The following is a 16,428-nucleotide window of genomic DNA, read 5'->3' as shown; positions in this document are numbered from 1 at the left end:
TGTGTTTTTGACACCATTCTGGTCAAAATTTGCACTCCGTCCCAGGGATGAAGTTGATATATATTTCTTAAGCAGTCCAATTGGTCCCATGTTTTTACTCCCACTTTCTTTGGATTGGGCAATTCCTTGGACCATTTATCAATTTTCTCTGGGCCTGCCGGAGCATGAACTAAGTATTCTTCGTACACCCTTCTCTTTGATTTTTTGGTTCCGCCCTCATCCACAGTCTCTTCTGATTTGACTACAACTCTTCTTTTTTTAAACGGGGCAAAGCGCACCCCTAATTCTTCATCCTCCTCCGACACTATATTGTCGGAGGATTCAGAATCTGTATCTATTCCTCGATCGTGTCTTCGGGTTTGCGCTTTTAATTTATCCAAACATAGGTACCCTGGGAATTGATCAATACATTTTCCTTTTCCTATTATTGTCTCTTGACCTAATGATTTTTTCCATTCTTTAATTTCACCTTTAAGATCTTTAACTTCCGCTTCCAGCTTTTCAAGTTCAAGCTTTTTCTGTCGCAGCTGCGCACAAACTGCTTGCAATTGATCCTTTGTACTGGTCAGTTCTCGATCATATCGGGAACGCATTATAATTTCATTCCGGTTTCGAATCTGGCCCATAAACGCGAGGAACCATCTAGTTCGCTCCTTATTTTTCATACGGGTCGTTTTTCCCCAGACCTTTTTAATCTCGTCCAAGGACCATTGTCCTTTGGAGGTTCTGTACTTTTGTTCGTTTTTAATACAGGTTTTAGATAAGTTGAATTGTATTCTTTCTATGTATTCTTTCAACTGTTCGAGAATTTCATCTAGCGAAACTTCAGGTGTTGCTTGTCCACCTTTAACAGTTGTAGGCAATTCTTTGCTCTTATCTCCTGCTGCCATTATACTGAGTTCTTTACTGGGGTCTCGAGTCGTAAGCTTTCTAGCTGATCAATAGGTCGGTGATTAATTAACTAACACACCGCCGAAGTTTAGACGTCTATGGGACGTCGAGCCGACTACCAACCGGAGGGTTCACAAACCGGAGGCTTTCGGAATCGCATAGAAGGAGAGGCGAATTTAGACTTTTGACCGAGGACTTTTTAAAAAGAGGTGTCCTTACCTCAATATGTAGGTCCGATGTCCAAAATTCAGTTTCTTTCCTCAGCGATTGTGTTCGTGATGCCAAAATTGTTAGATCTCTTAATTTCCAATGAAATACGAACTCCAATGGTAGTTTTAGCTTTTTAATCTTGGCAGAGAGCAACAAGCTGCTGGCTGATTGCCAATTCCTTTGTCTTACTGGGACCACATGTCAAAATGGCTGTATTTATACCGGGTTTAATTTACAGAAAAGAACTCACCTTCTTTGACCTTATTGGCTCAATTACTCGTCTTTTAATCTTTTAATTGGCTCGCTACCCAAGGTCCTAAAATGTCAAGTTGATTGATGAGTTAATTCAACATGCTACCACTCACGTAGCATCTCTGACTTGTTGTCTGTGAATTTTCACAGCCTGTCTAAATGCAGCCTGTTTGAATTCTCTATCACTTTTGTGGTGGGTATTGGTCCGTCAGAGAGAAACGATTGATAGTTACTCTGTAATCGCCACAGGTTCTAATCGTGCCATCTCCCTTGAGGACTGGGATGATAGGACTGGCCCACTCATTGAACTCGATCGGGGAAATTATGCCCTCTCTTTGCAGCCTGTCTAGCTCGATCTCTACCCATTCTCTCATCATGTACGGTACTGCTCTCACCTTGTGATGGATGGATCACGCCCCCGGAATTAGGTGGATCTGCACTTTTGCTCCTTGGAATTTCCTGATGACTGGTTCAAACAGCGAAGGAAACTTGTTTAAGACCTAGGCACACGAAGTGTCGTAAGCGGGCAACAGCGCTCCAACATCATCCCAGTTCCAGCCTATCTTTCCCAGCCAGCTCCTGCCGAGCAGCGTGGGACCATTGCCCGGTACCACACAGAGTGGTAGCTTGTGCACTGCTCCATCGTAGGAGACCTTTACGGTAGCACTGCCGATTACAGAAATCAATTATTTCGTGTAGGTTCTTAGTTTCGTGCGAACTGGAGTTAAGACTGGCCTTGAGGCCTTGTTGCACCACAACCTTTCAAAAGTCTTTTTGCCCATGATGAGTTGGCTCATGCCTGTGTCCAGCTCCATTGACAGCAAGAGTCCATTTAGTTCAGCATTCAGCATTATCGGGTGACAATTCATGGTGAATGTGTGCACCCCATGTACCTCTGCCTCCTCGATCTGAGGCTCTGTTTCGTCATGATCCTCCGTGGATCTGTCCTCCTCTGTAACATGGTGGTTTTCAGGTTTAACAGGCTTTGCAGCTCGCCTGCACACTCATTGGAGGTGTCTCATTGTTCCACAGCACTTGCAAATTTACTCTTTGATTCAGGATGAATGGAAACGACGATCACCCCCACAGCGCCAACAATGCTTTAATGTCCTTGCATTCATCACCCTTGATGGTGGACTCTGAAACATCTGCGGACGTGCAGCTGCAGGCATGTGTGACCTGCTCTGTACGTTATGATTCGAAAACAACATCACTTTGTTCACAGTACTTTTAGCAGCACTTGTGCGCTGAGAGATTGGAGATTTGCTTTGTATTGTCACAGGTGGCAATGAACATCTGGGCTATCGCTATGGCCTAACTCAAGGTTGGGGTCTCTACAGTCAAAAGTTTGCGAAGTATGGTTTCATGGCCAATGCCAAGTACAAAAAAGTCTCTGGCCATGTGCTCCAAATGTCCTTCAAATTTGCAATGTCCTGCAAGGCGTCTTAGCTCAGCTACATAACTCGCCTCTTCCTGGCCTTCAGACCTTTTGACGGTGTAGAACCGGTACATCACCATCAGAACGCTTTCCTTCAGGTTCAAATGCTCTCGGACCAGTGTGCACAAATCAGCATATGATTTCTTCATGGGTTTCACTGAAGTGAGCAGATTCTTCATGAGGCCATACGTTACTGCCCCACAGATGGTGAGGAGAATCGCCCTTCATTTGGCAGCGCTCTCTTCCCCATCTAGCTCGTTGGCCACCAAGTATTGGTCGAGTCGCTCCACAAAAGTTTCCCAATCATCTCCCTCTGAGAATTTCTCCAGGACGCCCACTGTTCTCTGCATCTTTGGGTTTGCTATCTGTATCTCGTCACCAGTTGTTGTCTCTATAGAAAGAATCAGACTGAACACTGTGAGCTCAAAGTAAAGTGTGACCTTATTCTTTTATTGCAGGTCTCCAGAGTGCCTCTCCAACCTGTGAAGCCTCCTTAAATACCTGTGCGCCCAAGAGATTATGGGAGGTGACTGTACAGAATAAATACAAGTTTACATATATAACATGCTCCTTGACCAAGACTGCCTACTTCCACCTCCATAACATTGCCTGAGTCTGACCCTGCACCAGCTCATCTGCTGCCAAAACCCTTATCCATGTCTTTGGTAACTTTAGGCTTGACTATTCCAATACTCTGCTAGCCAGCCTCCTATCTTCCAACCTACATCAAAATGTGCTCATCCGAAACTCTGGCGATCGTAGCTTTACTATTTCCAAGTCTCGTTCACATATCATCCCTGTGATTCTTGACCTACACTGGCTCCCGCTCAGGGCAACACCTCATATTAAAAGTCTTATGCCTGTTTTCAAATCCCTCCATGGCCTCGCTATTCACTATCACTGTAACTTCTTCCAGCCCTACAAGCCCTTGAGATCTCTGCACTCCTCCATCCTCAATTTTAATCACTCCACCATTGGTGGCCATGCTTTCAGCTGCCCTAACCTTTGCAATTCTCTTCCTAAACCTCTGTGCCTCTCGACCTCTCTCTCTCTTCCTTTAAGATGCTCCTTAAAATCTGCATCTTTGACCAAGCTTTTGGTCATTTTTCCTGATATCTCTTTCTGTGGCTCGATGACAAAAATATTTTTTGTTGATATCGCTCTTGTTAAGCACCGAGAGACATTTTGCTACATTAAAGGCAGGATAGAAATGCAAGTTGTTGTTGTATAATGATCAGTTGCCTTTATGTTGCCTTGGGATTTTTCAGAGTTTCCTCCATGGATGGCACAAGTGACACAAATGCTAATGAGTCAGGAGGGGGCATTCCCAGTTCCCGTGCCTCATTGTGCTCTCCAATTGTCTGGCAGTTAGCCATTGGAGGTGTATCTAGAAGAAGTGGGCCTTAAACTCTACACCTAGCCCTGCTCAAGTTGAAGCATCTGAAGGGAGTCTGGGTACCAGCTGTGGAAGTCCACCAGAACCCTTTTGCCGGTTTTTCAAAATCATGCTTCAATGTGGGCACATTAAAAACTTAATTTTGAATCATTTTAGTGTTGGTAGAGACCTATGATGTCACTCACTCTCGCCAACCATTAAAATGAACTGGCTGAGGAGCAGAGCTCTGATTAGTTCTTGTAAGATGCACCTATTTTTCTTGGAAAAAGTCAAAGGAAGAAGCTGTTTTAACGTAAAAACCTCTCGACTACCTTGGAGGGGAACAGGCACCAACCTGAGGCAAGGGGTGACTCATCACCCATTAAAAGCAATCTCTGTGGTCACGGACGAAATTTGGTTATGCATACAGACAAAGACATTGATATCCCAGAGACTACAAGTCTGCAAGAAACCAGGACTACAAAGGACCCTACGAAATGAACATTTTTGGATAATAGGGTATTAAGGATAAGGAGTTATCTTGTGCACTGTCGACTCCGTGTGCAAATTAGTAGCCATTCAAACTCATTACCACAGCCAGTTAAACAGATCACCACATCGATCCACATGCATTAATCAGACACCGGCCCAGCAGGAAACTTATTCATACTGTGGATATAAATATATGAACACAGAAACATAAGAGCAGGAAGAAACTGAGAAGAAGATGGGAGGAACAGAAGCAGGAGGAAGAAGGACAAACAGAGACAGAAGGACACGAAAGGAACAGCACTGCAGAGAACGGCCAGAAGAAAAGCCAACCGGTCACAGAATCAACGGCCACAAACCTACAATAGCTACAGCTAGGGCTGGTGATTGTATGTCTTAAGTCAATTTCTCTCAGAAGTCTAGTCCTGTAATTTTAGTCGTTTTTTGTTGCGTAATAAAACTGACACTGGGTTAAGCCTAAATTTTGCGCCACGTGTTGTTCTTTCCCACTATAAGTTCCGAGTTGAAGAATCAGAGTAGAGTGAAAAATAAACACCCTACAGTGTGCAAGCAAATATGTACAAAGATCGTTTGTCCAGGGTGGGAAACAAGGCACATTGGCAGTATGACTCACACCTACTGGTTGCACAGCCTAAGAAGCCTGGTGATGCCCACAATACATCAAGTTAAATTGCAAATATTTTACACGAAACAATTCCCAAAGCCCGTATTGCTTTAATTTGATTTCAATAAGATTACATTCAGTGAAGGACAGTCCTGACATGTTTGTAAACTCTCTATAGCCAATGTACATAGTACATAGGAAGATCCCACAGCGCATTCTCATTTAACCTGTGGGTACGTGGCAACTTGTAGCAGAAGGCAGCATTGATTTTGCTGTATAATTAGCGGCTATTTGAACCCATCTGATTTGTGCAATTCCCAGCCTTGGTCAACCGAGGTTAAATGGAATAACAGACAAATACCAGAGGTGGAAGGAATTGTGTCTTGCATTGCATTAAGTTTACGTAGTAATGACTCTGACTAGATTCATTTAATTTTAATTAAGCAACAGAATCAGATTGTGGGGAGGCTGAACGAGAGATGCCAATTGGCTAAGGGTGGTTGTGAAGCCAGTAATTGGTGCAATTTCTCTCTCTGCATCAGAGCGATTCCTAATAGATATCAGCATTCTCATCAAGTCAACAGGATCACAGGCAACCGAAAATAAATTACTGTTAATTTCTTTAAAATCAATATAAATCTACATAAACTCCTAATCTGACAGGAATAGCAAAATGGTGGGGATTTTAATCCACAGAAAAAATTCTTATATCTGCCTGATTATCCATAAAAACAACTTGTATTTATATAGCACCTTTAACATAGTGAAACAGCCCAAGGCGCTTCACAGGAGTATTATAAGACAAAAATATTGACACCGAGCCACATAAGGAGAAATTAGGGCAGATGACCCAAAGCTTCGTCAAAGCGGTAGGTTTTAAGGAGCATCTTAAAGAAGAAAAGAAAAGGAGGTAGAGAGGTTTAGGTAGGAAATTCCATAGCTTACGACCACCAATGGATTGAAATCAGTGATGCTCAAGAGGGCAGAATTAGAGGAGCATATATATCTCAGGGGGGTTGAGGGGCGAAGCCATGGAGGGATTTGAAAATAAGGATGGGAATTCTGAAATCGAGGCGTTGCTTAACCGGGAGCCAATGTAGGTCAGCGAGCACAGGGGTAATGGATGTACGGGACTTGGTGTGAGTTAGGACACAGGCTGCCGAGTTTTGGATGAGCTGAAGTTTACATAGGGTAGAACATGAGAGGCCGGCCAGGAGTGCATTGGAATAGTTAAGACTAGAAGGTAACGCAGGCATGGTTGAGGGTTTCAGCAGCAAATGAGCTGAGGCAGGGAGATGGGCGATGTTACAGAGGAGGAAATAGGTGGTCTTAGTTATGCTGTGGATATCTGGTCAGAAGCTCAGTTCAGGGTCAAATATAGCACCAAGTTTGCGAACAGCATGGTTCCGCCTCAGATAGAAGCCAGGGAGAGGGATAGAGTCAGTGCCTAGGGAACACAGTTTGTGGCGGGGACCGAAGAAATGGCTTCGATCTTCCAAATACTTACTTGGAGAAACTTTCTGCTCATCCAGTCGGACAAGTAGTTGACAATTTAGAGACCTTTGAGAGGTCGAGAGAAGTGGTGGTGAGGTAGAGCTGGATGTCGTCAGTGTACATATCTGTGACAAGCACCATTATATAATATTCTGCAAAAAATAAACCATTGCCTGGTATGGGGCTACATAACACAACCACTGTAGATATCCCCTGACACCTCATTATGTACTTGATATATTAGAATTCTGCAGTGACTATTGTGCATTTTGCTTCAGAAATGCACATTGCACGATCATTTTAAAATTAACAATACCAGCAGTGGTGTTTTGAACCTAAATTACTCAAGGAATTCTCACAGGTTATGTTATGTATATTTCTTGATCTATCAGCAACAGGAGCTCTGGTCTGTTCATAGCACAGAGCATTCCTTACCTGGCTGCATTGCCTCAACCCTTAATTCCCTGCCCATCATAGTAGCTGGAAACAGGACAGCTAGCCCAGTCCAAGGAACCTGCTCCTGTCTGCTATCAGGGCTGACCATGTGTTGGCTTCATGTAGTTCGCCATATCTATATGCTGGCTGCTGAAGTGTGCTATGTGGAGATGGAGGGTAACCACACCGGGATTGTCAGCCAGCAAACCTCCCAGGCCTTTAACTGAAAGTAAGGACTGGACAGACTACCACATTGGGGCATGGGACTTTCATTACAGCCCACCTGTATTAATTATATGCCTGCACATGATTTCCATAACTCTCTGTAAAACAGATCTCGGGCCCATATGCCAACGTAATTGGTGTAGTCAAATTTGTGCTATGCTCACAGCCTCTCATTTACTTTGCAATGTTAACTTGGCACACCAACGCAATTTGTATTTGCACAAACTTTGACCACTGTGTTGACACAAACAGATGGGTTTCAATTGCTGTGGGAAAACTACAACCTCCACAATGTGCATAGAATATGCAAATTTTACTTTTAGTGGATTAACAGAATCTTGCCAAAAAGAAAACTCCACAGCTAAAATAGCATCCCATGTGATATACAATATGCTAAATTGTAGCAAAACATGCTTTGTGCTGTAATGTAGCACATAACAATTGCAATGGTGTCAAGTATTTAGTCAGGCCCATTACTTCCTACTACAATTCTAAATAGATCCTTTCAAAGCTGTGGAGAATCACTGTAGCAACAGCGCTTTTTGAAATTAAATTTATCATCCTGAAGAATTAGCAACATACTCTGGATGTAATTGCAACCAATATCTGTAGTTTATACGTTGCTAAAATCCATTTTCCTTCATTTATTTTAAAGCGCTTCAGATTTATAAGAAAACTGAAAACTGCTTAAAAGTTCCGTGTAAGCTATACATGGTTCTGGAGGTGATAACAAAACTTATATTGCAGTACTTCAGATCCAAGATTATAATATTGCAAAAATATATGTTTATCTAGTTCAGTGATGGATAAAGAAAAAAGAAAGACTTGCATATATATCGCGTCTTTCACGACCATTGGACGTTCCGAAGGGCTTTACAGGCAAAGAAGTACTTTTTGAAGTGTAATCACTGTTGTAATGTAGGAAAAATTATGTTCCTAGTATTAAAGAAATTGCTCATCTCTGCTCTTGCCTCAACTCATTCACTGCTGAAGCTCTCATCCATGCTTTTGTTATCTCTAGACTCGACTATTCCAATGCACTCCTGACTGGCCTTCCACATTCTACCCTACGTAAACTAGAGGTGCTCCAAAACTCAGCTGTCCAGTTCCTAACTCACACCAATTCCCGCTCACCCATCACTGCTGTGCTCGCTGGCCGACATTGGCTTCCGGTTAAACAATGCCTCGATTTCAAAATTCTCATCCTTATTTTCAAATCCCTCCATGGCCTCGCCCCTCCCTATCTCTGTAATCCCCTCCAGCTGCACAAACCCCCGCGATGTCTGCGCTCCTCAAATTCTGCCCTCTTGAGCATCCCTGATTGTAATCACTCAACCATTGGTGGCTGTGCCTTCTGTTGCCTCGGCCCCAAGCTCTGGAACTCCCTCCCTAAACCTCCCCGCCTCTCTACCTCTCTTTCCCCCTTAAAGACACTCCTTAAAACCTACCTTTTTGACCAAGATTTTGGTCACCTGCACTAATTTCTACTTATCCAGCTGTGGTATAACATTTTTTAATGCTTAACACTCCTGTGAAGCCCCTTGGGACGTTTCACTATGTTAAAGGCACTATATAAATGCAAGGAGGAATTTCTTCTCTCAGAGGGTTGTAAATCTGTGGAATTTGCTGCCTCATCGAGCTGTGGAAGCTGGGTCGTTGAATAAATTTAAGACAGAGATAGACAGTTTCTTAGCCGATAAGGGAATAAGGGGTTATGGGGAGCGGGCAGGGAAGTAGACCTGACTCCCTGATCGGATCAGCCATGATTGCATTGAATGGCGAAGCAGGCTCGAGGAGCCGTAAGGCCAACTCCTGCTCCTATTTCTTATGTTCTTATATTCTTATGTAAGTTGTTGTTGTTGTAATTAAATATGGCCTACAGCCTCATTTCAAATAACAAGGACTTTTTTTCCTGATATACATATAAGTATTTTGTGACATAACATGCACTTCATGTAAACCTCACAGTTACTTCCCGTCACTCTCTAGCCATTGCACTTCAGATGTCTCACAATCCTCCGGCTCGTCCTGAGCAATGCCACAGGAAATCAGCTAATACATATAAAAACATCAAAAGTCACAAAGGGTTAATATTAATCAAAGAAAACAGAAAAAAAATTTGGAAACCACGGTGCTGGTTTACGCTGTCAGTGTTTTTCGATTTAAAAACAAACTCTATGGCTGGGTTTTGCTTTGAGCAGTTGGTTATGGATTTACTGCCAACAGAAGTGAGATGCCACCTCCGCTATAACTATTGCAATTTGGGCAATCAATCCTTCATTTCAATATTCAGATTTTTTTTTGAGGTGGCATTATTAGTGTGGAACACTACCACCTTACAAAAAGGAGATCCTATCGTGAATTATGGGTCAAAGGAGAGAGCATAAAATAACCTCCACATTTATTCTGGGGGTAAAAGAAAAACTTATATTTATATATCATCTTTTATGACCTCAGGATGTTCCAAAGCACTTTACAGCCAATGTAGTGCAGTTATAATGTAGGGTGTGCGGAGCCAAGCATGCAAGGATCAAGTTTTCATGGACAACAATGTGATAATGACAAGATACGGGGCTAGAACTTCCACTTTTTTTGCCTGCTTAATGCCCACTTAACACGCGTTTTATCTTGAAATGATGTATAACGCCCAGATAGTGCCCATTTTGGCACAAAATGGAAACTGATCGGCTTTTTTAGGAGACTCATCGCCGAGCATTATTTTTCCAACACCTTAACGCCGAGAAAAAATATTACCGCCGCCCACTTTGTGGGGTGGAATCAACGCCCATAATATCGGCCAGCGTTACTTTCGGCACGGAAATAACGGCGAGATTGAATATTACCGCCCGCTGTCTGTTTTTTTGTCATAAAGAGCAATTTTACCCAAACTAGCGGCCATGGAGATCGCCCATCGTCAATTTCACCATCCATCGCCCAGAATATCACTCGCTCAAAAAACCGCCCACAAAAAGTGGAACTAACCAGAACTTTTCACAGCGTTATGGACGCCATGTTGTAGATCACATGTCACCTCCTTTAAAGGGCTGCTGTGCTTCAACCTCGGCGGAGTTCGGATGTACTCTGCATGTTGTTGGAGTTGATGTGAAAATTTGTAAAAACATCTTGACCATACGGTGACAGATTGGAATTGAAGAGGTGTGCTCATTGGGACATTCCTTGTTTGTGTGCAATCGGTGGCAAACAGGGAGCTGCTGCAATGGGGCCTGTCCTTTCTCACTCTCTCTTGTTGACCAAATACCTGCAGCAGACTCGACATCACCGAAGGAACGCTGCACTGCATTATGTGCCCAATGTAAGACGTAACAGACAGATGAGGAGGACCAGACGTTACACCCCCCGCAAGTACAAGGAGAAGCATTCTTACCTCGACTTGCCCGACAACACCTGCCTTCGGAGACTGTGCTTCTACAAAGAGGTTATCACTGAGGTATGCCAGCTGATAAGAGCAGACCTGCAGCCTGTCAGCACCATCAGTACTGTACTGTCCGTCGAGGTCAAATTCACCGCGGCACTGTCTTCCCTCGCTAATCATTCTTGCTGAAGCCAATTATGATACTTCCAGCGGTCTCCCAGAGAGCTAACTCAATACAGACCCCAGGAACTGAACTAGGGACTTTCCTCATTTGTAAGGTTCAGCTCATTACTGAGCCATTGAGGAGTTCTATAATCGATGTCTTAGGCAGCTAACCCTTTGGATAGCCCTTGTTTTACATCACATCATACTGAATTGTGTGTCCCAAGAGTGATTGAGCATGCAAAAAGAAGGGGAAGTCTAGAACAAGGGGTCACAGTCTCAGGATACAGGGTAGAAAATTTAGGACCGAGATGAGAAGAAATGTTTTCATTCAGAGGATGGTGAACCTGTTTCGCTTTCTACCACAGAAGGCTGTGGAGGCCAAGTCACTGAATATATTTAAGAGGGAGATAGATAGATTTCTAGAAACAAAAGACATCAAGGGGTATGGGGAAAAAACGGGAATATGATGTTGAGATAGAGGATCAGCTGTGATCATATTGAATGGCAGTGCAGATTCGAAGGGCTGAATGGCCTACTACTGCTCCTATTTTTCTATGTTTCTATGTCGTTCTATGCCTCGGGTTCTTTTCAGGCCACAGCTGGCGATATTTGCGGACTTTCTCAGCATGCCACACATCCCTGCAATAGACAGGTCACTGAAGCCCTGTACGCACACAGGAGGGACTTGATCAGCTTCCCTATGACCAGGGAGGCACAGAGTGAGAGGGCTCTAGAATTCTCCAGAATTGCAAACTTCCCCAAGGCGCAGGGAGCAATAGACTGTGCTCACATTGCGATGCGGGCACCCTTTCAGGATGCAGAGGTTTTCAGGAACCGCAAGGGATTCCACTCCCTGAATGTCCAGCTGGTTGTCGACCACCAGCAAATTATACTGGCAGTGAATACTCAATTTCTGGGCAGCATCTATGATGCACACATCCTGCGTGAGAGCACGGTATCTGACTTGTTTAACAATCAGCCACAAGGCCAATGCTGGATGCTTGGGGACAAAGGATAGGGACTCGCCGCCTGGCTGATGACCCCCCCTGCATGACACCCACACCGAGGCCGAGAGGTGATACAACAAGAGCCACAGAGCAACTTGCAATATCATGGAGAAAACCATTGGAGTGCTGAAGCAACGCTTCAGATGCCTGGACCACCCTGAACAGGTAGCTCAATTCGTGGTGATGTGTTCCATGCTGCACAAATTGGCTATCAGGAGGGGACAAGAATTGCCTGATGAGTCTGGCAGTTCACCTCAACAGAGAGAGGAAGAGGAAGACGAGGAGGCAAACACTGACATCGGGCCAGGTAATCAGGCTGATGCTGAAGCCATGCCCCCACCCCCCTGTAGACCACACGAAAGGGCCCATGGTTGCATGATAGCTGCAAGAGCCTTACATCAGGAGCTCATCAATGATCGCTTTGCCTGAAAGAACGTTGGTGTTATTTTCAAGGCTGACACACTGCTGGGTGTGCACGTCATACATCAATGGTGCGCATCACCTTGGTGACAGGTAAAGTTTTAAGTTGATTGAAGTTAAGTGTGATTATACCCATTAAGGAATCACCAGCGTGTAATGGTGCAGCTATCTGAGCTCATGTGCTGCAAAGTTAAATAAAAAACATTTAAACTAAATATTAGTCAGAAATTATCAGTATTTCTGTGCAAATCAATCTCTCTCCCCCCCCCCCCCCTTCTCCTCCCCACCTCTACCTCTTCCCCTTCCCGTCCTGACTCCAAGACTTCTGGCCAAAGTGCTCCTCAGGCGATGCTTCATTGGGGGGGGAGGGGGGGTGGTGGGGTAATGGCCGAAGCGCTGCTTGGACAGATACGGGAGAGGACGGTCCTGAAATGGGAACGTGCTCCGAGCCATAAGCAAGATGTTGCTGGTGGCTCTCATGTGTGGTTGGCAATGGGGGTGCATTGCGAGAATCCGGGACCACTGGGAGCCCTCTGCCACCAGTGTTCCTGGCTACCAGCTCCAGGGTCTCCTCCAGCCCTTCTATTTTATATGTTATTTGTTGGACAAAACTCGGTGCCAACTATGTTCTTGGTGCTTAGTAGAATTTTTGCTGCTGGTGAATCTTCCTCGTGCCTCGCACAACAGCCAGACAAGCACACACCACAGCCACACACACTTTCAGTGCCTCTGAGCTCCCTCTCTCTCTGTCTCCTATTCTGCGCATGTCATAATGACCCTTGACCTCCAGGATCGCGGCAATCGAGCATTGCTATGCCGTTGCTAAGAATGGCCATACTTTACGGCAGAAGGTCAGAAAAATTTAACGCAACCACCCATTTGATATCGCTCGCGGTAACGTTCATTTTCAAAAATGTAAACTAAGTGTTTTGAGAATGGGTGAGAAGCTAGCGATCTGAAAACTCTTGTTTACCGCCCATGCCGGAAATAACGCCCATTTTTGGGCGATAAGCTCAAAAGTGGGGGTTCTAGCCCATTCTGTTTTTAGTGGTGTTGATTACGGATAAATATTGGCCAGGACACTGGGGAAAAACTCCTCTGCTCTTCAAAATAATAGCATGGGATCTTTTAAATCCACCTGAGTGGGCAGACAGAGTATTGGTAAACATCTCATCCGATAGCCCAGCACCTCTGACAATGCAGCACTCCCTCAGTACTGCACTGAGATGTCAGCCTAGTTTTTTTTTCACAATTCTCTGGGAACTTGAACCCATAACCCTTTGACTCAAAAAGGAAAAGTCCCACCAACTGAGCATTGGCTGACACCTAATGTAGACCATAGCCCCTGATACAATTCTTGGGATTGGACGGCCAAAATTAACTTGATTTTATTCAAGTGGACAGAAAGACATTCTCGTGCATTGGGAACATCAACATTCGTTGAACTGGTGACGTGAATGGGAACACCATTGACTTGTCAAATAAGGTTGCAACATTTAAATCAATAGGACAGTTAAGATTGATCATTTGTATAATTTTAACTAAGGTTACACTTATACGGCAAGTATGGAGCCAGTGTAGCACAATGTTAGCTTTGTTACCGATGCCAAGTTGGCAGTGTAAATCTGGAGTCAGGGCCCATATTGACTGTAGAGGGAATTAGAGAGATTCCAGAGCATGTAGTCTCATACCGCTTTGGTTTGGCACTGCACTTTCCGTAAATCCATTACTGCATCAAACTGTGTTTACAAAGTGCTTGCCATTGTAAGCTCACCTAACCTCAATTTACATGTTTAGAGAGACAGGATCCTTTCCTTCCTGCTTTCTAAACATTTAAGGACTGATTTTTCCTCTTGGCCCTCCCTGCCGGGTGTGCTGTGCCTGCAGAGGAAGAACTGTGACCCAAACCCACAAACTCTACCACCTCGATGAACAAGGAAAGCAGGTGTAAGGTGACACCAGCACCTGCAAGTAACCCTCCAAGTCACACACCATCCTGACATGAGCATTCTGAATGTTCCTTTATCGTCGCTGGGTCAACATGCTGCAACTCTGTGGGAGCACCTTCGCCACACGGACTGCAGCGGTTCAAGAAGGCAGCTCACCAGTGCCTTCTTAAGGGCAACAAAGGTTTGGCAATAATTATGCAGGTCTTGCTAGCGATGTCCATATCCCACGAATTAATTAAAGCATACTACTAGCTCAGTGCATTAGGATGACTTTGGTGATTTTGCAGGAGGGGCCCAGCCCTGGACATGGCTTTCGGCTGGGACCAGTAGGGCAGAAACAAAAATGTAACTCCAGGCATAAGATGGCTGCACCTGCACTCCTGGACACGGGCAGTGGGGCCTTCTGTCCCCAAGGCCTGAAGATTGTACTGGAGGTGGGTGAAGGAGACGGCTTGGATTTCACGTAGCTTTCTTGTAGGCAAGCCTGCTACAGATCCATCCAAGCAATGTATACACAGTTCTACCTGGTTGGAACCTAAACTGCAGCTATTGGTCTCAGACCAGTGGTTATCACCCATTTTGGTCATTGCCCAAAACAAATTTATACCCCAATGCCTTTCAAGTGACTGGGCTATATCAGTTCTCCAGTCCAAATCGGGAACTACTTAATTCACTCTGTCTAGTACACAATCCAGTCTATACTGGCAAATGGAATTCAATCTGGAGAAGTGTGAGGTAATGCATTTGGGGAGGGCTAACAAGGCAAAGAAATACATATTAAATGGTTGGACACTGAGACATGTAGAGGAACAAAAGTACCTTGGAGTGCATATTCACAGATCCCTGAAGGTAGCAGGCCAGGTAGATAAGGTGGTTAAGAAGGCATATGGAATAATTGCCTTTATTAGCCGAGGCATAGAATATAAGAGCAGGGAAGTTATGCTTGAACTATATAAAACACTAGTTAGGCCACAGCTAGAGTACTGTGTGCATTTCTGGTCACCACATTACAATAAAGATGTGATTGCACTGGAGCGGGTACAGAGGAGATTTATAAGGATGTTGCTTGGACTGGAGAATTTTAGCTATGAGGAAGATTGGATGGGCTGTGTTTGTTTTCATTGGAACAGAGGAGGCTGAGGGGAGACCACATTGAGGTGTATAAAATTATGAGGGGCCTGGGTAGAGTGGATAGGACGGATCTATTTCCCTTGGCAGATGGATCAAAAACCAAGGGGTATAGATTTAAAGTTTAGAGGGGATTTGAGGGGAAATTTCTTCACGCAGAGGGTTGTGGGGGTCTGGAACTCACTGCCTAAAAGGATGGTAGATGCAGAAACCCTCACCACATTTAAAAAGTACTTGGATGTATACTTGAAGTGCGGTAACCTACGGACCAAAAGCTTAAAGTGGGATTAGGCTGGATAGCTCTTTGTCGGCCGGCACGGAAACAATGGGCCGAAATGTCCTCCTTCTGTGCTGTAAATTTCTATGATTGTATGATTCACTCTGGAGCTGTGTTCAACCCCTTCAGCAGTTAGACTCAGTTGCACTGATATATAGGCCATCAAACTTATATTTATTCATGTAACTTTTATATAGTAATTAGATAATAGAAAGCTCTCCGTGTGGCTCCAGTGTAATCCAGGGAGACGTTTACAATCCTGATCCACCCTGAAGTTAAAAGTAATGTTTTTCTAGCCAATTTATGTAATGTTTTTCGAGCCAATTTCTAGCCAATTTACAGTTATTTAAATGGCAGCAAGATTTACTTCTCCTCCCACAATGTGCTTGAAATAAATGTTGCTCTTTATTATTTTAAATGCATTATAAAGTCAAATTATAACCGTTTATTTTGCAGAGAGGGTTCCACAGCATGTGACAATCAATCTCTGTGTTAAATTGAGGGAATTCAGGACTTGGCCTGTCAAAAACTTGACCTGCACTACATTATGCCTCCTCCTGTGCAAATACCACATTTGAATAATTTAAGACCCCTGTTGATTGCTAACTACCAGGGAAGACATGGGAAGCTTATGCTACAAACATTAAAATAGTACAATTATCCACAATGCAAAGT

Source organism: Pristiophorus japonicus, chromosome 10 (assembly GCF_044704955.1).
Source record: "Pristiophorus japonicus isolate sPriJap1 chromosome 10, sPriJap1.hap1, whole genome shotgun sequence".
Classification (NCBI taxonomy): domain Eukaryota; kingdom Metazoa; phylum Chordata; class Chondrichthyes; family Pristiophoridae; genus Pristiophorus; species Pristiophorus japonicus.
Note: the sequence above shows the minus strand (reverse complement) of the source record.